Source organism: Canis lupus, chromosome 10 (assembly GCF_003254725.2).
Source record: "Canis lupus dingo isolate Sandy chromosome 10, ASM325472v2, whole genome shotgun sequence".
NCBI lineage: Eukaryota > Metazoa > Chordata > Mammalia > Carnivora > Canidae > Canis > Canis lupus.
In genome coordinates this window covers 50893170-50914569 of record NC_064252.1, presented here as the reverse complement: position 1 = coordinate 50914569, position 21400 = coordinate 50893170, and the positions used below count along the sequence as shown (strand labels likewise).

At 41.4% G+C, this 21400-nt stretch overlaps 1 long non-coding RNA gene across 1 annotated transcript; it reads right to left on the bottom strand.

Moving 5' to 3' along the window:
- Positions 1 to 3366: 3366 nt before the first annotated feature.
- Positions 3367 to 5978, bottom strand: LOC125756004 (uncharacterized). The gene is made up of 2 exons (XR_007413793.1): positions 5864 to 5978; positions 3367 to 4932 (listed from the first exon to the last, which is right to left on the bottom strand). It is a non-coding gene; the product is annotated as an uncharacterized LOC125756004 (long non-coding RNA).
- Between the last annotated feature and the right edge of the window lie 15422 nt (positions 5979 to 21400).

Sequence of the window (21400 nt, the reverse complement as noted above, 5' to 3'; positions counted from 1 at the left end):
TTCTTCCTGCCCACTTCTCCTTCCCCAGTGCCAGGCAGAAACGCACACTGCCAGCTGCAGAGCTGGCTTAAGGTCTGAAGAGCTGTGTGTGGGAACCCTCAGTTAACACATGGAGCCCAAAAAGCAACAGGAAAAATATCTCAATGCTCAGCTGAATTCCAGAAGCCTACTCATTCCAATACTAACAGATGAGTAGGAGAACAGGAAGGCAAGTGTCATGATCCCACCCCTCCCATTCTCCCTGGCTCCCTCTTCTGACCCTCCCAGCCTCCTCCTCTAACCCTAGTTCTTGAATCTGAAGCCACTCAGATCCTTCTGTCTGGGGACCCGACATCTTTCACTTTTCAGGCTTTCAGCATGTGGTCTTTGAGCCGATGAAGGCTATACTAAAACCAAAAGCAATTTTTTAAAAAGGATGTGATAAAAGAGCTTTGGAAAAGTTGAGTGTATTTTCCCAGGAAGACAGCAGTGCCTTAAAACAGCACAGTCCACAGAGCCAGGGACTGTGACTCTAAACTCCAAATTTTTAATTTACTCTCTTTTTCTTTTTTCTTCTTTCTCTTTCCCTCCTGTCTCTTTTTTATAGCCTCCCTCTCTTCTTTCTTTCTTTCTTTCTTTCTTTCTTTCTTTCTTTCTTTCTTTCTTTCTTTCTTTCTTTCTTTCTTCTCTGTTCTCTGTCTCACTAATATGAAATGGAACAGAATGACTTAAATTTTGAGGTCTGGCTGGGCCTTTGAACATGCTGTATGTTTCTCCTTAGATTACCCCAGAGGCAAAACTCAGTCTCCGCTGGTTTTTCCAAGAAATTCACTCATGCCAAATATTGGTGAGGTTGATCAAATTTTTGTAAGATTTGGTGGGGTTTCAAGAAGAGGATCATATCACAAAATGAAGAGCCTTTCTCCTCTCCTCTGCTTACCACTCCCTCTAATTCTTCTCACTCTCTTATAATGCTGACAGCCAACCTGGATGAGGGTGAGGTGGTTGGGGAAAAGGAGTTACAGCTAGATTCTACCCAAAATTTATACCTGTGGACATGCTCAGAAAAATCACTGCCTCTCCATTAACACAACTCACCCTCTTTGGAGTACAGTTCTATTAAAGATAGCATATCAGGATATGTGTGTTTTATATATATATATATAAAACAATAGAATAATTTTTGACTCTAGGCCCAAACAAACTGTTGTAAGCCTCTCTGTTTTCTAGGGGCTTGCTTCTTCTCCTTGGAGAATATTGCTATCTTTTTTTGGGTCAGAGCTACTGCTTTCCACCCTGCTTCCTGGTAGCTGGAGCCACCTCAATACCTCTTTCTTCTGACAAGACATGTCTCACTCCCTGGGGCCTGCCCAGTGGTAGTAGACCATGTGGCCCATGTAGCCAGTGATATTTTCTTGACATACAGGAGGTCTCTGTCTCTCATTCAGGCTCAGGACTTTTAAGGCTCTAGTCCTTAAACATAGGCCCTCCTGCTACAACTCTTGCACATTACTGGATTTCTCAATTTCTTAATGAGTCTTTTCTTTGAAGGATATCCCTCAGTGTTGTGCACAAAAATAGCCCTCAATACCAACCTATATGCACTACTCCAAGGTTAAATCCCACTGCCTTGACTCCTAATTCAGTGTCATCCATGGTTCTCCTTGGTGTGTAGAATGTGGGTGGAGGGATATAATACTTTAATTCTGGCTTTCTGGGCATCTCCCAAACCATCTCCTTCAAAGCCTCTTTTTTTTCTCCCAGGGTTCCTGTGTCCCTTGGATCTTCTTACAAATAAAATTCTTCAAAGCCCATCCTGACATTCTAGAACAGGGCTGTCTAATAGAAATGCAATGCAACTCCCATGTGTAACGTAACATTTTCTAGCAACCACATTAAAAAGAAAAGAAACAAGTGAAATAATTTTAATAATATTTAAAATACTATCATAGCAACAAATGATCAATATAAAAATTTAGTGATTTTTTAAAATAATAAATCTCTGAAATCTAGTATATATTTTATATTTAAAGCATATCAGACCAGCTAGCTGTTTTCATATTGGACAGTACAGTTCCAGAGTTTCAAGGGTTGGTGTGTAAATAGGCCCCTCTCATGTATACAGAATATGTAGAAATATATCAAGTACAAACTTCTCAGCTGAGCTTTTAAGGCCCTCTGTAATAGGCTCCACCATTCCAGCCAGGCTGGTCTTGTTATTGGTGCTCCTTACCGCATGTGTATTTCTGCGTCTATGCTTGGTCTTTGCTAGTCCCCTAATGATCTTCTCTCTTTCCCCTTTGCTGTTCTAACTCCAAGCCCACTACAGTTGCATCTCTTCCTGGACTACAACAGTGCCTATTGCTATTCCTCACAGCTTCTAAGTAACCCTTTATAGGTGGGACCATAATATTTAGAATTTACTCTGATTATATTATCTCTGTATTATTCTCTCCACCAAACTGGAAGCTCTTTTAGAAAAATATCCATGTTAGGTATAATACTTCTCAGTCACCCATATGATTTATTCTAGCACAGAACCCACAGTATACACTAACAATGCTTTTTAGTGCTTCAATAGGATGTTAGATATAGTTTTTACCATTTATACCATTTCCCTCTTTCCTTATCTCTCCAGGTAAATTGAAAACTCCTTCCAAACCATATGTTGATTCTTTTTTTTTTAATTGAAGTATAGTTGACACACAGTGTTACATCAGTTTCAAGTGTACAACATAGAGATTAATTAAGTCTATACTTCATGCTGTGCTCACCACAAGTGTAGTTGAACCCCATCACAGTACCACTGACTGTATTCTCTATGCTGTGCCTTTTATCCCTGTGACTTACTCATTCCATAACTGGAAGCCTGTAGCTCCCACTTCCCTTCACCCATTTTGTTCCCTTTCACCATGGCAACCATCAATTTGTTCTGTATATTTATGAGTTTCTGCTTTTTGTTTGTTCATTTGTTTTGCTTCTTAGATCCCACATATAAATGAAATCATATGGTATTTATCTTTCTCTGCTTTATTTCACTTAGCATAATACCCTCTAGGTACATCTATATTGTTACAAATAACAAGATTTCTTTTTTTTAAGGACTAATATTCCATTGTGTATACCACATCTTCTTTGTCCAGTCATTTGTTGATGGACACTTAGACTGATTGTATCTCTTGATTATTGTAAATAATGTTGCAATAAACATAGGGGTGTTTTGAATTAGTGTCTTCATTTTCTTTGGATAAATACTCAGTAGTGGAATTAATAGATCATATGGTAGTTCTATTTTAATTTTTTTTTGAGGAACCTCCACACTTTTCTGCAGTAGCTATACCAATTTATATCCCCACCAATAGTGCATGAGGTTTTTTTTTCTCCACATCATTGTCAACATTTATTATTTGTCTTTATTATCCTAGCCATTGTGACAGGGGTAAGATAATATCTTATAGTGGTTTTGATTTGTCTTTCCGTAATGATTAGTGATGTTGAACATCTTTTCATGTGTCTGTTTGCCATCTGGATGTCTTCTTTGGAAAAATATCTATTCAGATCCTCTGCCCATTTTTAATAAGATTATTTGTTTTTTTGCTGTTGAGTTATATAAGTTCTTTATGTATTTTAAATATTAACCTTTTATTGGATATGTCATTTGAAAAAATCTATTTAATAGGTTGTCTTTTCTTTTATTGATGGTTTTCTTCACTGTGCAAAAGCTTTTTATTTTGGTGTAGTCTCAATAGTTTTTTGTTTTTGTTTTTGCTTTTTTTCCCTTTTCTGACAAGACATATTTAGAAAAATATTCTTTGGCTGATGTCAGAGATTACTGCTTGTGTTCTCTTCTAGAATTTTGTGTTTTCAGGTCTCACATCTAGGTCATTAAACCATTTTAGTTTTTGTGTATGGTATAAGAAAGTGGTCCAGTTTTATTCTCTTATCTATAGCTGTCCAGTTTTTCCAGTACCATTTATTGAAGAGACCATCTTTTCTCCATTGCATTTTCTTGCCTCCTTGGTCATAGATTAATTGACCATAAAAGCATGGGTTTTTTTCTGGGCTCTCTGTTCTGTTCTATTGATCTATCTGTCCATTGTGTGTCAGTACCATACTGTTTTGATTACTACAGCTTTGTAGTGTATCTTAAAAATCTATATTACAGATCTTAAAATTTGTATCTGTGAAAGCTTCAGCTTTGTTTTTCTTTCTCAAAATCATTATTTGGGGTCTTTTGTGGCTCCATACAAATTTTAGTATTGTTCTAGTTCTGTGAAAAATGTTGGTATTGTGATAAGGATTCCATTAAATCTGTAGATAGCTTTGGGTAGTACAGATATTTTAATAATATTAATCCTTCCAATTTGTGAGCATAGAATATCTTGCCATTTGTTTGTGTCACTTCTTTTTTTGTCTCTCAAGTCTTTGTACAAATTCTACTGGGATTTCAATATCTACGTTTAGCCAAAATTGCAAAGCATTTGACAGATTAATAAGTGCTTTTGCATACCTCATCTCATTTGATTCTGAGGACAACCCTTTGAGGTAGGACTTACTGATATCATCATCACTTTATAAATGGCCACTCTGAGGCTCAGAGAAGTTGATTGATTTGCTTGAACTCACACAGCACAGAAATTTTAAAGAAGGTCTCCTCACAATTGAGAAGCCTTGTTTTCCAACTCTGTGGTTATCCCCTGTACTTCTATCACATCCCATCCCTACTTCCAAACTGAGGTAGAACCAGGGGTTTTGTTTTGCTTAGTTTTCATAATGTTCTTCAGGAGATTCTTGAGCATCTTGCACTGCCATATTCAATAACAAGCATTTGGGAACTACTTCTCAGACAATGCTATGTAGAGGGCAGCTCCTTTATTGCTCTTTTGGGGAGAATTTCCAGAGTAAGTCATCCTTGTATGGGATCTCCCCATCAGCTAGCTTCTCTTCCCTGATCTGAAAAGAGAAAGGAGTACAAAAATTGTTAAATATGTGTGAATGGATACGGTTCAGTAATAGTTCTATCTAAATGGAAACTTTCATAATTATTACTCCAAAAATCCAGTGATAATAGTTCAGAACTTTAAGCCACACTCTCCCCTCTATGCAGAAGGCCCCACACCCATTAAAAGCAGCATTATTAAAAACAGCAGCTACTGGGCGTGCTTGGAAATAACTCTTCTCAAGTAAATAACTTGGAATGTTTTTATTTTAGAATATCAAAGGGAGCCTGGACCACATTACAGCTAATTGACTACATATTTCCATGAGCAGAAATGAAGCTATATTTTAGTTATAAGGATACCGACCACATTGTCTTTAATGCTGGTTACCAGCTTTTTAAAAAGAGAGGAGAGAGAAGCAAAAAGTAAATTGCACACTGAATTTCAGCCTAACTTAAATCTTAGCTCTAGTTCTAGAACAAGGAGGTAAGGGGGGAATGTGGTACATGCATTTTGGCCTAATTATAGCAATTACAACCATGCTGCCACAGCCCTACCTTTGTGCAGATCTCTTCTGATAAGGAACTGTTCTGATAGACAGTGTTCTCTCTCTCCTCCCATGGAGGGATGGTTAAAGTAGTCTAAATGACTAGAAAACAATGAATTCTGAAAGCTGAGCATGCTAGAAAGAAGAGCCACTCCTGAAGTTAAGAAATACTTCTAACAAAGTTGATGTTTTTTTAATGATTTGCATAGTTGTTTTTGCATTACATGCTAATTAGGCTTAACAAGCGTTATTTATTTTAGAACCTAACCAACCATTTCTGGGCTTAACTAGGGGACAGAAGTCCAAGAGGAGGGTAGAGAGTTCCCAGTGTGGAGCCTCCCCTGCAGCCACTCACTGCCCATCTATCTCAGGGGAGGGCCTGCAAGTGAAGCCTCACCTAGCACCTTGTCCTCCTGGTTCATCTTCTCCCTGTTTACTCTGTTATTGAACAAATGGCTCAACTGGGGACTTCTGAAACCTCTAGGCTGTGGGTGGCCTTGATTAAATGCTCTAGGAAGCAAAGAACAGAGAGGAAAATCTTGACTATCCAGAACACTTGGATAATGACTCTTTCTGGGTGGTGGAAATTTCCCAGATAACTGAGCATTTGCTTTCTTAACCCTTGAAGTTTTTATGTTAACCATTTCAAATGGCAGTCTACATCAAATGTGTCACTTTTCCCTGGTTTTTAAACAATGGACATAATTAACATTTTCTTGACTGAGTCACAACAATTATACATTGACTTATAAGAGAAATACAATAGAAAGATGACGTCAGAGGTTGCTGAGCCATATATGATGGTTTATTCCCATATTACATGATCCAGATTTGTACATATGTAAGTCCTTGCCATGGCTTTTTGTAGCTTTTATGAAACCTCCCTCTCTCTGGTCAGAGTACTTACCATGAGCAATCCTTTTGCCCCCCCTTTGAAATTGCTACATTCTAGAAATTAGAATAACTAAGGGGTCTGTTTTGAGTGTAAAGTAAAGGCAAATAGGCTTTGATAGAGGACATAAGGGATAGCAAATAGGACTTTCTGCCACATTTCCTCATTCACTTTTCTGTATGGTACCTTCTGTATAGGGAGAATTGTCAGAAAGCTGAATTCTGGAAAGGTGAGAGAATATTGTAGCTGCTCCAGAAAGTTGATTTGAAAACTCATAAGGAGGCTAAGTTGAGATATGAATCTCCCTCACATTTATAATAACAATTATTTTTCTGAAGATAAAGCAACAGGTGCCAGGTTTAAAATATTCAAATCTCATAGATATATACAATGTGAAAAGCAAAGCCATTCATGTTATCTTCACCTCCACCATCAAATAACAACTTGTGTAAGATACATCAATTTTTTTCTATCCACATACTAGCATGTTATTATGACTTTTTAAAAAGATAAGTTTAGTATCATACATTACTTGTGCTTTACAACTTGACCTTTCAATTTACCAATTTGTCTTGACTATCTCCTGAATTCATACTTTTTTTTTAAAAAGGTTTTATTTATTTATTTGAGAGAGACAGAGTGGAGGGAGGAGCAGAGGAAGAGGGACAAGCAGATTCCCTGCTGAGTGGGGAGCCCCACACAGGGCTCCATCCTAGGGCCCTGGGATCATGACCTGAACCAAAGTCAGATATTTAAACAACTGAGCTACCCAGGCACCCCCATGAATTCATACATTTTTAGTCACTTTATTGCTTTGAATCACAGCTTAGTATTTCATTAAAGAAATATAATTTCCTCAAACAGTTCTCTGCTGATGGATGTCTGGATAGTACTCAATGTTTCATCATTGCAGGCAACAATGAAATGGACATCTTTGAATACATATAACTGAGTGAGTATTTGGGGAAAATAAATTCTTGTGTAATTTGTCCTCAATATTAGTTTCCTAGGGCTGCTGTAACAAAGTACTACAAATTGAGTGACTTAAAACAATGGAAATGTACTGTCTTAAAGTTGTGAAGGTTCAAAATCCAAAATCAAGATGTCAGCAGAGCCGGACTCTCTGAAACCTATCAGGGGCCCCTTCCTTGCCTTTCTAGCTTCTGGTGGCTTGCTGACCATCTTTGGTGTTCCTTGCCTTGCAGCTGTATGACTCAGATCTCTGCCTTCAGTGCCACGTGACATTCTCACTGTGTCTCTGTCTCCATATGGCTATCTTCTCATAAGGACACCAGTCACACTGGATTAGGGCACAACCCCACTCCACTATGACATCATCTTAACTGATGGCATCTGCAACCAGTTTCTTTCAGAATAAGGTCACATTCTGAGGTACTGGGGGTTAGGGCTTTAATACATCTCTCTTTTTGGTGTGTGGAGAGGAGACACAATTTATTTATTTTTTATTTTTTTAAAGATTTTATTTATAAGAGAGAGAGAGAGAGAGAGACAGGCAGAGACATAGGCAGAGGGAGAAGCAGGCTCCCCAAAAGGAGCCCAATGTGGGACTCGATCCCAGATCCCAGGATCACGCCCTGAGCCAAAGGCAGAACTCAACTGCTGAGCCACCCAGGTGTCCCAGGGGACATGATAACATGTCATCCTCAGGGCTTTCAAAATTTTAGTACATGCCAATAACACATAACATCCTCAGGACTTTCAAAATTTTAGTACATGCTGCCAGATTTTCTTCCAAAAGTATTATGCCAATTTAGATTCTCACCAGTAATTGATGAGAGTGTGTTTCTCACCTTCTTCAGCACCAGACATTATTTTAAAAATTATTTTCTAATCTATGTGAAAATGTATAACTCATTTTATTTACTGTTTCTTTAATTATTAGTGAAATGAGCAAATTTTTACTCCTTTATGGAATACTTGCATTTTTCCTGAGATTTGCCTCTATTATTTTTTGCATGTTTTTCTATTTCTTTTCTTAAACATTTATTTATTTGAGAGAGAGAGAGCAAGTGGGGTTGGGGGGAGGCAGAGGGAGAGAGAGAGAATCTCAAGCAGATGCAACACTGAGCACAGAGCCCAATATAGGCCTGGATCCCGTGACCCTGAGATCATGACCTGAGCCAAAACCAAGAGTTGACTGCACCATCCAGGCACCCCTTGTTAATTTATTCATAAGTATTTCATTTCCCATTGCTTTTGTAAGATCTTTTCTTCCATTGAATTTTCTACCTGGTTGCTGTTTGCATGCAGGAAAGTTACTGATTTTTAAAAAAATATTAATATATGACTGGCTAATTCCCTGAACTCTCATATTGTTTCCAGTGGTTTTTCAGATGTTTCTCTTGAGTCTCTGGTGCATTGCCATAACATCTGCACTAAGTAGAGTTTTGCCTCCTTCCCTACAGAATTTATACCTTTTATTGATTCTCTTTCATAATTACATTAGCCAGGTCTTCCAGAAAAGTGTCCTATGATATGCTATGATAGTGGACATATTTGTCTTATTTTTTTATTACAGTGGAAATATTTCCTTTGCTTTCCCATTAGTCAGGATGCTGAATTATGATTTAGGATCATACAATAGACATATGTCTATTATATTACAGAAGTATTCCTATGTTCCTATTTTGATATAGTGATTAAGAGTATGCCGCCTGCTAGCTATATACAACCCACTTCCTAGCTCTGTGCCCTGAGGCAAGATCCTTAACCTTGCTGAGCTTTAGTTTCCTTATCTGTAAAATGAGCGTGATAAATAATACCTTCATTGGTACCTTCTCATTTCTCTAAATGAGAAACTGCATGCAGAGCATGTCAAATGGTACTCACGACATAATAAGAGCAAAATAAATGTTAGCTCCAATTATTGTTATTATTTTACTATAAGTGAATGTCCAATTTTATTACATTCCTTTTCTGTATCTTCAAAGGGAATCATGGCTTTTCTCCTTTGACTATTAATAGGGTGAATTACATTAATAGATTTTCTAAAATTGAATCACCCTGAAATGAACCCCACTTTGTTACAGTGTATTTGTTTAATGTGCTGCTAGATTCTATTTGTTAATATTTTTATTAGAATTTTAGTATCATTTATAAGTGAGAATAACTTAGTGTGGGGTGCATGTATGTGTGCTCAGCCAGGTGTCCACCTGCTGCTAGTTGGTGGAACAAGGAGGACTTCCTGGAGGAGAGGGATGGAAACTACAAAAGGGATGAGAAACGACAAAAGTTTCAGAAAGGCCAAGGACATTTCAGTAGGAAGTATAGGCACAGGATCAAAATGCGGATTAGACCTGCTACTGTGGGAAGGGAAACAGGTCCAGGGACAAGTGAGGCTTGGGGATTGCTGATGGGTGGCTACCGTGTGCCAAACTAAGGAGATCTGGCCTGACCTACATGTCTTTCAGAAGTCGACTGACCTCTTGTCCTTACTTGAAGGCTTATTCGTGTTTGTACTGACTTCCCTTCTTTCCTCTTGGATTTGAGGAGAGATGGTAACTTGGTATGCTCAGTTATGTGGCCTATGCAGCTGTTGGTGGACTGCAGGGATGTGCAGGCCTTCTGTCCTCCAGACCCCTCGAGTCCCATTCCCTTTCAGTTTCCGGGTGCTGCTTTCTTGTCCAGGGTTTTCCCAGAACACAGAAGGCTCTGCTTGTGGACTCCATTTACCCAGAAGTACCCCTCTGGCCCAGCCAGCTGCTTCTTCCATCTCTACACAGAACCTAGAAGAACACTGGGGACAGAAGGGAAGATAAGAAATGAATCAGAGACTCTCTCAAGAGACCTTTCAGAGGACAGATGGACTCCCCTTTCCCGACAACATTGTAGACTTTGTTTTAAGAAAACATTTCTATCCCTGAACCTCAAGGGAAGGTTAAGTTGAAATTAACTTTATTCTGTTGGCTTTATGTTCAAATGTGGAGCAGTAGTTGAGTACTGCAAGGGTCTTCACACCTGAAGAAGGTCCTATAGGATCTGTAGATAATGTTTTGCATATTGCACGTGCTCAGTAAAGTGCCTACTGATTTGGGTTAACTGGCTGGTAAGTTTGGTGAGTGGTTAGTGAAAGAGTTCAGATTGGGACGTAGAGCTGTAGGCACATCTTCTTGGCTTCCTTCAGACCCACCAGACCCACCAAGTTTCCCCTTTGGAGGTGAGGCTAGAGGAAGTAAATGGTGATGAAAGCAGTAGCTCTGTGGAAACCACCACTGAAGCTGTGCCTAGGGAATAGAAGCAAGCTGGAGAGTCACCCAGATCCAGTATCAGGAAATGGAAGCTTCCAAACAGAGCCAAGTGTCCAAGCAGAGAACAGCCACAGCCAGGAACCAGAGTCCCAACAACCAAAGTAAAGCTTGCAGGGCTTACCCTTTTTTCTTATTATTACATAATTCTTTTTTTTTTTTTAAGATTTTATTTATTTATTTGAGAGAGAAGAGAGATTATAAGCAGGGAGGAAGGGCAGAAAGAGAATCACACCCCTTGCTGAGCAAGGAACCTGATATGGGATTCCATCCCAGGACCCTGGGATCATGCCCCAAGGCAAAGGCAGATGCCCAACCAACTTGAGCCTCCCAGGTGTCCACATTATTGCAGAATTCAATGACTATCCTAAGAATGGCCTGCCCAGAGTCTGAAACCCATCAGATGCCACATCAGACCTGCTGCTTTTACCACATCCTCCTGACAAAACTCCACAAGATCTTTAACATTATGGGTTGAACTTCAGTACAGCATGTCTGAGAATCCCTCCAGAGAGTGAACACCACTTGCTGAACAGCAAGTGTCTCCTGCAGTGTTTCTCAATGTGGTCTGCAGGCCACCTGTCACAGAATTACCCGATATTTCTTACAAATGTAAATTCCTAGGCCCCACCCAGACCTACTGAATCAGCATTGCTGGGAGTGTGGCCAGGAGTTTGCATATTTAATAACATTCTAGATAATTCTTATTTATGTACACTGACATTTGAGCTCTACTGTGTGATATCAAAACATACACAAGTTCCCTAGAAATGACTCAATGGTGATGGTAAACTCTGGCCCATATTTAGTCCTTTGTTCATTTATTTATTCAACAAATATTTTTAAAGACTTATGTCCAAGGGAATATGTTAATTGCTATGAAAAGTTAAATTTTTTTAAAAGATTTTATTTATTTACTCATGAGAGACACAGAGAGAGACAGGCAGAGACATAGGCAGAGGGAGAAGCAGGCTCAATGCAGGGAGCCTGGTGTGGGACTCGATCCCAGGTTCTCTAGGATCACGCCCTGGCCTGAAGGCAGCACTAAGCCGCTGAGTCACCGAGGCTGCCCGAGTGTTAAAAGTAAAATACATGAAAGCAGAGATGGTGATGCCCTGGTAAAGGTCAGGAAGAAGGATCCCAAGCAGTTTCAGAGCTGAGATGGCATTTGAAGTGGATCCTGAAGAACAAGTAGGATTTTGCCTGGGAGAATGGGCAAGGGTAAGAGGAGCATTCTGGCCTGTGGGAGCAACCCGAGTAAAGACACAAAGACACCAAGATGCAGGGCATATCTGGGTCCATTGAGTGCTTTGGTATGATTGGCCTATTGAGTGTCTGCCAAGAGGAAACCGACTGAAAATAAAGCCAGAAACAGGCAGGGGCCAAATTGGGAGGAAGCATGAATGTTATTCCAAAGTCTAGACTTGGTGCTATAAGCCAGCAGTTCCCAAACCTGGCTATGCAGATTCCTGAACCCTATCCACTACCAGTCTGATTCAATCTGGGCTGGGATCAAAGAGTCTCTTTTCACCAAGGTCTGCAGGCAATACACAGCCATGGTTGGGATACACTGCAATGAAGATTGCCAGAACAACCTTTGGTAAAGGAAAGTCATTATCCCAGTTGGACTCTGGGGCAGGCCCAGGACCAGAGTGAAATGAGTGAGGCATATAGGGAGCAAAATTTAAGGAGGCCTTCACTCTTGGCACTTCCATGGTCCTGAGAGTAGTATCTCCTCAAATCCTGTGCCTTTGGCACCTTACTCACTACATGTTAATCCTAGCCCTGACTTGAGGACAATGGAGGGGCTCAGACAGGAGGAGGACATACATCAGAACAGGCCACAAGGAAGGTAGTCCAAGTGAGAGAGGATGGAGGCTTCAGGAATGGAGAGAAGACTGGTTGGGGCTGGGCGGGGGTGAGGCTTCCAAAGTAGCACCATAAGACAGCATGTGACCCAGGGCAGAAGCCCAGGAGGATGCTGAGCTTAACTGGCTTGGGGGCAGGAGCAAGGGCAGTGGGCACTGACATAGCAGCCATGAAGTGGGTTCAGGGAGCTGATAAGGTGGTCAGTTTGGGATACACTATTTCAAGTTCTTGTAAGAGACTCTGGGCAGAACTATGCTTTATGCCACTTCTTCCTAAAGATATATTCAGGTACATCCTATTGCAAGAATTTCATTCAATTTAACAACTAATTATTAAGTGCCTACTACGTGCAAAGCCCTGCATTAGATTGCTCTGGATGTTGTAGGGAGACATGAAAAGTGAGTAAGACACTACCCTTGGTCCCCAGGACCTCATATGCAAATGAATAATTCCAGTGTGCATTAGTCTCTATTTGATGTAATAATAAAAGTATAGAGATAGTACTGTGGGTGCCTAGAAGAATTCACAAGATTAATTCTGGCAGTTGGGATTGGAGAAGACATCTTGGAGATGAGATCTGAGCTGCCTCCTGAATATGTATACGGAAGAGAAGAGCAAGCAAAACAAGAAAAATTGAGCAAAAGCACAGAAATAAGAAGTACACAGAGTATTAGAAAATTACTTTAGACACCATGTTTCCACATACATTTATTAAGCATCTTATGTATGCTCAGAACATTGTTAGTGTGGCAGCCATGAGAACGTGCCTTAAAGAGCTCCAGCTCTGGGGAGTTCAAGGGACCAGGACCAAATTACCACAGGCCACTCCCAGCCAATAATGGAGCAGGACAGGAATTCTTTTTTTTTTTTTTTAATATTTTATTTATTTATTCATGAGAGACAGAGAGAGAGAGAGAGAGAGAGAGAGAGAGGCAGAGACACCGGCCAAGGGAGAAGCAGGCTCCATGCCTGATGTGGGACTCTATGCTGGGTCCCCAGGATCATGCCCTGGGCTGAAGGCGGCGCTAAACCACTGAGCCACCTGGGCTGCCCAGGACAGGAATTCTGAGAGAGGCCCATTCCTCAAGAAAATATGGACTTACTTAGCTGATGACCAATTTTGGCTCAAGGATTCCCCAGCAGCTATGCTGAACCTTCTTGAGACTACATAGCTGTCTAGGACATTTCCATGCATCCTCCCTTCACTCACCTTCACTGATTAGAGGGTTAGATTACATCAAAGCCTAACTCTTCCAGACTTACCAGCAACCTCTCCGGTTTCTTTCACATCAGCTTTTCCAAGGACCCAGACTAACCCCATCAGGTACTATGAGGAGGGAATAATATGCAGGTGATTCTTCACAGTTCTTTGCATGTTGAATCATCCTTTAATACCCTGGTAGGGCTTTGTGTTCAAATGAATTTACCAAAGAGTTATTTTATTTAAAAAAATTTTTTTTTTCTGGGGATGCCTGGGTGGCTCAGTGGTTGAGCGTTTGCCTTCAGCTCAGGGCATGATCCTGGAGTCCCGGGATGGATTCCCACATCGGGCTCCCTGCAGGGAGCCTGCTTCTCCCTTTGCATCTCTCTCTCTCTCTCTCTCTCTCGAATAAATAAATTTAAAATCTTTAAAAAAATAAAATTAAAAAATATTTCTGAAAGAGGACAAATCACTCTGCACCTTTATGTTTTTGAGTATATCAAGATTACTCAAAGAGGGATGTGGTTGGAATGAAAACACTCTGGTGGCCCAGGAGACCCGCATCTGTTAGTTTTGTCCAAAAGTGGGGTTGTGGGATGCCTGAGTGGCTCAGCAGTTGAGTGCCTGCCTCCAGCCTAGGGTGTGATCCTGGAGTTCCAGGAGTGAGTCCCACATCGGGCTCCCTGCATGGAGCCTGCTTCTCCCTCTGCCTATGTCTCTCTCTGCCTTTCTCTCCTCTCTCTCTCTCTCTCTCTGTGCTCTCATGAATAAATAAAATCTTTAAAAACAAAAAAATGAAAGTGGGATTGAGTTTAGCATTATGGAATGAAATGAAGGAGTTGGGGTCACACCAAAGAGTGATATAGGCTAAGAATCTAATGTTCCTCTCTATCACTGCCAACATGTGGAAACACAGTTCACAGATCAAAATGAAAATCATCCAATAGCCTAATTCTAGGGATTACACTGTGGCTATTAGGGCCAGAACCTTCTGCAGATAATAGTGTCACATCCAATAGCACACGAGCCTCTGCTCCATTCTGTCTGGTCACAGTTTTGATTCAGTGGACCCAGATGCTTTCATGCCAGGTATCCCTTGGCACATAGAGTCATAGGTCCTAATTCTGCTGATCCCAGCAGAGGGCAATCCCAGTTGCGTGTGTGCTATCATGCAACCTATAAAACCCTGGAGTGTATTAAAGATGACTGCTAATTCTTTGACACTCCTCCCATTAAGAGGTGGGCACTACTTCCCCTCCCCTTGATTCTAAACTAGAACAGTTGTATTATTCAGGGTTTCAAAGAAACAGAAGCAAGACAGTATATAACCCATATAGAAAAAGATTTATTATAAGGAATTGGCTCACATGATCATGGAAGCTAAGAAGTCTCAATATTTATCATCTGCAAGTTGGAAGCCAGGAAAGCCAGTGGTGTTATGTTCGTTTCTGAATCCAAAGACCTGAAGATCAGGAGCACTGGTATTGTAAGTCTCAGTCTGAAAGCAGGAAAAGACTAGTATCTTAGCTCAAGTAGTTAGGCAGAGTGTAAATTCTTTCTTCTTCTGCCGTTTTGTTTGATTCAGACCCTCACTGGATTGATTGGTACCCAGCCACATTAGGAAGAGCAATCTGGGCAGCCCCGGTGGTGCAGTGGTTTAGCGCTGCCTGCAGCCTGGGGTGTGATCCTGGAGACCCGGGATCGAGTCCCACATCGGGCTCCCTGCATGGAGCCTGCTTCTCCCTCTGCCTGTGTCTCTGCCTCTCTCTTCTCTCTCTCTGAATGAATAAATAAATAAATCTTTAAAAAAAAAAAAAGGAAGAGCTATCTGCTTTATTCAATCTACCAGTTCAAATGCCCTTATCCAGAAACACTTTTATAGGACACATCCAGCAATAATGTTTAACCAAATATCTGGGCATCCCGTGGCCCAGCCAGATTGATCATAATACTAACCATTAGGGTACACTGAAAGAGAGGCTGTGCTAGTTCTGGGACTAGCCTTTAAGAGAAGAGGCCACTTCCTCCTTGCTTTTTGGGGGCCCTGGATAGCTGCATAAAAAGTCTGGCTGCTATGCTGGAGAAACCATGTAGAAAGTCCCTAAGATTATGTGAAGAGGGGATAGGCAAGCCAAGCTTCCGGTCAGTGCCATATCCACTAAGGTACCATGAATGTGAGAAACGGCATCTTGAACCCTTCAGATCAGACCAGCTGCAGCTGAATACCTTGAGCAAATCCAGTCAACTCCAGGTGGAGCAGAAGAATCACTCAATTAAGAACTGCCAAATTTCCAACAGACAAAATAGTGAAATATAATAAAATGGTTGTTATTTCAAACCACTAAATTTTGCAGTAGTTCATTGTACAGGAATAGATAACCCTGAGGAAAGAGTCTGCCCTTGGAACTCTCTTTGTATGGTGCTCAGGAAGCCCTAAGAACTTGAAATGATTCAGCACCCTGAAGGCTTTACTAGACTGAGATTTCAAGGGTCTTAGAATTTGTTGCCTGTTCACCATCTCTGGGCTCAAGGTGTATGTATTCAGAGATGCACCAAGGGATACTTTCAGGCTCCGTCTAGAAATTGATTGGTTTCCTTCAAGCCTAACACTCTTTTCTCTTGACCAGTTTTTTAACATGGAAGACCAAGGATGTAGAGAGAAAGGAAAGAGTGGTGTATAGAGAAGGGAGAAAATGGAAAGAAAAGTAAAAAGAGGTTTAAGATGGGTTGGCATCTGTTTAGGAATGAAGGAATGGAGTAAAAACCTCCAAGTGAAGAAATGGGCCAATTCTCACCTGCTCTTTGGAAACTGCCCATTGTTCAGCACCAGCTACACCTTACAGGATAGATCAAGACCAACAGCTAATGGCCAGCAGAATTCCTTTATCTTCAGTTTCTGTTTGACAGCAGCTACATCTATTCAGTCACTCAATAAGTACTTACTGAATAATCCTCAACTGTGGGAGAAACTAAATACAGTACAATTTAAATGTACTGTTTCACCCATTTGCAGCTCAAAATGAGATCTTTTTCATAATTAAATCAAAATTCTGCACTCCCATTCCAAGGGCAGGAAATCTATTCTCCTCTCCTGGGGTTTCCTGTCTGTGACACATTCCAGAAACCCATGGGTGCTTACTCAGATAACTTCAAAGAAAATCCATTTGTCTGCCAGAAGAAACCTTTCTCCACCACCATTGCTGCAGCCTTGCTCTTACTGTGGAACTGATGAAAACAGAGTTCCTCAAATTCTTTAGCCAAAAGAAGGGCTACAGTGGCCAAGGTCCATGGCAGAAACAGTTGAGGTTATTGTGGCTACTTTGCCACCAAAACCAGTAGTCCAGTACTAGTCCTGTGCCTTGAGGAATCACTATTGAATCTGAAGTTCACTGCCAATTTGGCAGTGGTTCCTGGAAGTTCAAGGAGGATGAGAAAACTCCTCTCTCTCAATGCCTTGTCAACTTCAGGTGTTTCAGAGACCAGAGTTCTAGATCTTTAGGGAAATATTCACATACCAAAAATCCTCCCCTCCTAAGGAATGCTATAGAACTTGAGTGACCAGGACATAGAACTTGGGTGACTTTGGCTTCCAAAGTAGCCACAAGATAGACCCCAAACTAGACCTCTTCCATGAGCAATCAGATCCATTTCCCAGAGGGAGAGAAAGTCCTGTCCCCGCCTTCTTCATTTCCTGTCCCAATATGACCCATTTGTCATTCCCCATGTCCTCAATAGGGAGTCAAAAATTATCAAACAATACATTTTTGTTGTCCCTGGCCACCTCACTACAATAAAACATAGTCTCCATCGCTTGGAGAAGGTATACACAACCAAAACTTATATAGCAACAGAGGAAAGTAATACAACAAGTCATAGAACTTCAGACCTAGAACAGACTCCAAAAACCATAGGTCAACCTATAGGTCAACCTCTCCATTATACCAGCAAGGAAACAGGCTAGAGGCTTAACCCACCTGTGCAAAGCCAGGCACGGCATTTGGCAGTTGAGCCTAGGTCCTCAACCCAAGCTCATTCCTCCAGATTCATGTAACTGCCCCTCCTGGCCTCGAATCTAAACTGTAAGATACTTAAATAATTTGGGGGCTTTACTTTTTTTTCTGTGCCTAAGAAAAACAGAAACATTTCTCATTAAGCCAAGGCAGGGTCTGACAGAGCTTGGCAGCTGGGACTATCTTTCTAAATGTGGAAATACCACATCTCCTTTGAAAAGTGGGAGCAACAATTTGTGCCTCTAAAATGTGAAGAAACGTATTTCTTTGTGAGAAAAAAATAACTGCAGTGAAATTGCTGAAGACAAATATTGGGCAAGGCAGTCGGCAAAGCAAGAGATACTGAAGTTGTCAGAACATTCCATTTATTCCTGTGCCAAAAAGGGGAAAAATACCAGCAAATTATTTTCCTTTTGCAAGTACGTTCTGTGAATTTTCCCAGAGGATTAATATATAGGAACTCATAAATTATAAGAATCGAATGCTCAAAGTATTTGATAAAGAGGGCAGGCTGAAATAGGGCTAAAGAGGAAAAAAATCATCTTTATTCACCCTTTAGCAAAGTCTTCCCACCATCACCATCCAGGGTGATTGATGAGCTGAGTCATAAACATGAGATCACTGACTCAGTTTAAAACACATACTCCTTTTATTCACATATATGATGTGAAGATGATGTAATTTGTGAAGAAATACCAATAGATCTTCATTCATTCACTTTCATTTATTAAGTGCCTACTGGACATCAGGATTATAATAATTTCTGAACATATAAGTAAAAATAAGATGTGGGAACATCCCTACTCTCACAGTCCAAGAGAGGAAGATAGACAAATAAACACTGGGAGCCAGAAATCAAGCATTCGATGGGAGAATGTATAAACCATGAGGTGCCAGGGACACTAGAGGTGAAGTTGGGGGTGAGGCTTGGACTTAAATGAAATGATGACATGGGCTAAAATCTGAAGATATTAGACTAAGTCAGCACAAGTAGGATGGAAAGGAAGAGACAAATAAGAAATGAAAAGGTAGGAGATTAAATGACTTGGTTATCAGTTGGTTGTAGAGGTCTGTGGAAGAGGAAGGCAATAGGAACACATTTTGACCCACACCTAGGAGGTTGACAGAAGTCCAGGTCTGCTGGGGTGGGCAAGGGGGGTGTTGGAATCACTCCTCAGCATCTGAGATGCACAACAGAAGCAGCCAAGCATCATTCTCCCACACAAGGCACTCCATGAACACAACAGAATACACCTCTTGTCGGCAACTGTCGGCAACTGTCAGAAACTCTGCCTTCACAATACAGGAAGCTCTGTGACATGTTAGAACCTCATTCCCTAGAGCCTAGGCTCTGCTGGATTAGTGCCCTGCTTGGCAATAGTGCCTCCCGCTCCATATTCAATCTTCGGAGTCAGTCTTCATTTTTGCCCTAACACCAGATTTCTAGTCTGGATGGCTGGATGATAGTCAACCAAGTCAGGAAACTTGGAGAAAGGCTAGTGAATTCCAATTTTGACTTTGGTTTGAAATATACATGTGGCCAAAATTCTTCTGATCAGTATGTGGAATTATCTTTTACCTATTTGGAATTTAGTGCACAGCTTGCCAGCCACTTTGTGTTTTTTTGTTTGTTGGTTGGTTGGTTTGGTTTCTGGCTGAATACCTTGGCATTATGCTGTTCTTTCTTTCTTTTCTCTCACTTTACTTGCATCTTGAGAAACAGTATGCCCTCAGGACTGAATGATGAACTTCTCTACTGGAATATGTAGGTCTGGTCCAACAGAGTACGTGCTGTATTCACATTTGGAATCATTCAGTTTTGTGTATTCCCTGTACCACACCATTGTACATTTGTGTGCATTGTCTTGCATTTGTTTTCTTTTTTTAAGCTTGCTTTTCCCTAACATAGCTCAAGAAACAGCTGCACGTCTATGATTAACTGAAATGGGGTAGGAATGATTATTAAAGGAGTAAATTCTAGAATTAGGTCTGTTCACTGGAATTGAGAACAGGAGGGCAAGTCAGATGCTAAGAGTCTAGACCCAGCTACACAGATGTCACTTTAGTCTGCAGGCAGAGCAAGAGCGTGACAAATAGTAGTGGGCCAGGTCGACATTAGCACCACATGATGTAATGTGTGTTGGGATGGTTCATGCCAGAGTGGTTTGGGGAGATGATGACATTGCTCCTGATGAGGAGAAATCAGAGGCCTGTGTGACAGATACAAGACAGAGTCCACAGCAGTACTGAGGCATAGAGGAGATGGTGCCAGCATCTGCTTATCAGGGCTGGGCTCAGGCAGGAAGCAGACCAGCAGCCAGGGTTAGCCTCAGACTCCATGTTGCTGCTTCAGCAGATCTGCCTGGAGTCTAGGAGCTGGGGGGTGGGGGAGGAGGTCGGGGGAGCACTAGAGTAGATAGATGTGTGGGGAGAAAAGTGTGGCATGGAGGGAGGGATGGCCAGTTGGGCCCCGACATCTCCTAACTGGACTGAGACAAGCCCCCTTGAGGGCAAGGACTATTCTCCTCTGGCCTCCAACTGGAGTGTTTAACAAGTACTTACTTACTAGGTGCAAATACAATTGAGTTAAAGGGCCATCTTCAGTTAATTATTCAGAATCCCATGGTAACAAACAGCCTCCTGGATTTAATGAACTGCAAGACATAGATGGTCCCCAGAAAAGGAATAGTTGCCTAGAGTAATAGCCTGATTGTGCAGATGACAGTGATGGACAGAAATAGCCTCATAGACCCTGACAGAGGACACTGCCAATTATACAGATTACACAAATGGAGACCTGGCAATGTTTCAGTCTTTAGAGAGGCTTCTTTGGCCTCAGTGCCCAAGAACAGCCCTGCAGCCCATGCTGTGATACCACCAGGTGTCTGAGGAACCCATTCATATAGTCAGAAGTTCCTTTTCCCCATTTCCTGGGGAGGTGAGTGGGGCTCATTATTCTCCTAGGCCTCTGCTCTGTTCTGGAGACTCTAGTTTAGGACATGCCTGACCACCAGGCACAAGTAAACCTAACAATGGGGGCACATTCCTGAGTGCTTACTGGAAAGGTAAAGAGGAGGTCAGTTTCCCAGGATCAGTTCCCAGGTACACCATTCCTTTTTTTTTTTTTTTTTTAATTTTTTTTTTAAGATTTATTTATTTATTCATGAGAGACAGAGAGAGACAGAGAGAGAGGCAGAGACACAGGCAGAGGGAGAAGCAGGCTCCATGCAAGGAGCCTGACATGGGACTCGATCCTGGGTCTCCAGGATCACACCCTGGGCTGAAGGCAGCACCAAACCGCTGAGCCACCCAGGCTGCTCCCAGGTACACCATTCCTAAAGGGCCAACTTTAGTGATTCCTGCACCGGTGCAGCATGGTAACTTCTGAGTCCACTCCACACCATCAACACCCTAAATTGGGTGGCATTGGGAATCTGTATTTACATTCTAGATATTAGGTCAGCAACACCTGCCAGAGAAAAAGACACTCCTGTGGAACGCACAGCAGAGGATCATTCCTCCTGCTAAGGTACGGGTCTGCACCAGCTACCCAGATAGATGTAATGTACATGTGCACAAAAAGTCATAATTTTTTCTGGACAGATGTGAAGATAAACAAATCCTGCCTGAAGCAAATTGTGAAACCGAGAAGTCAGTGAAATTTGCCTTGGGTGTCTCCCACCTCTTCTTTCTCCTT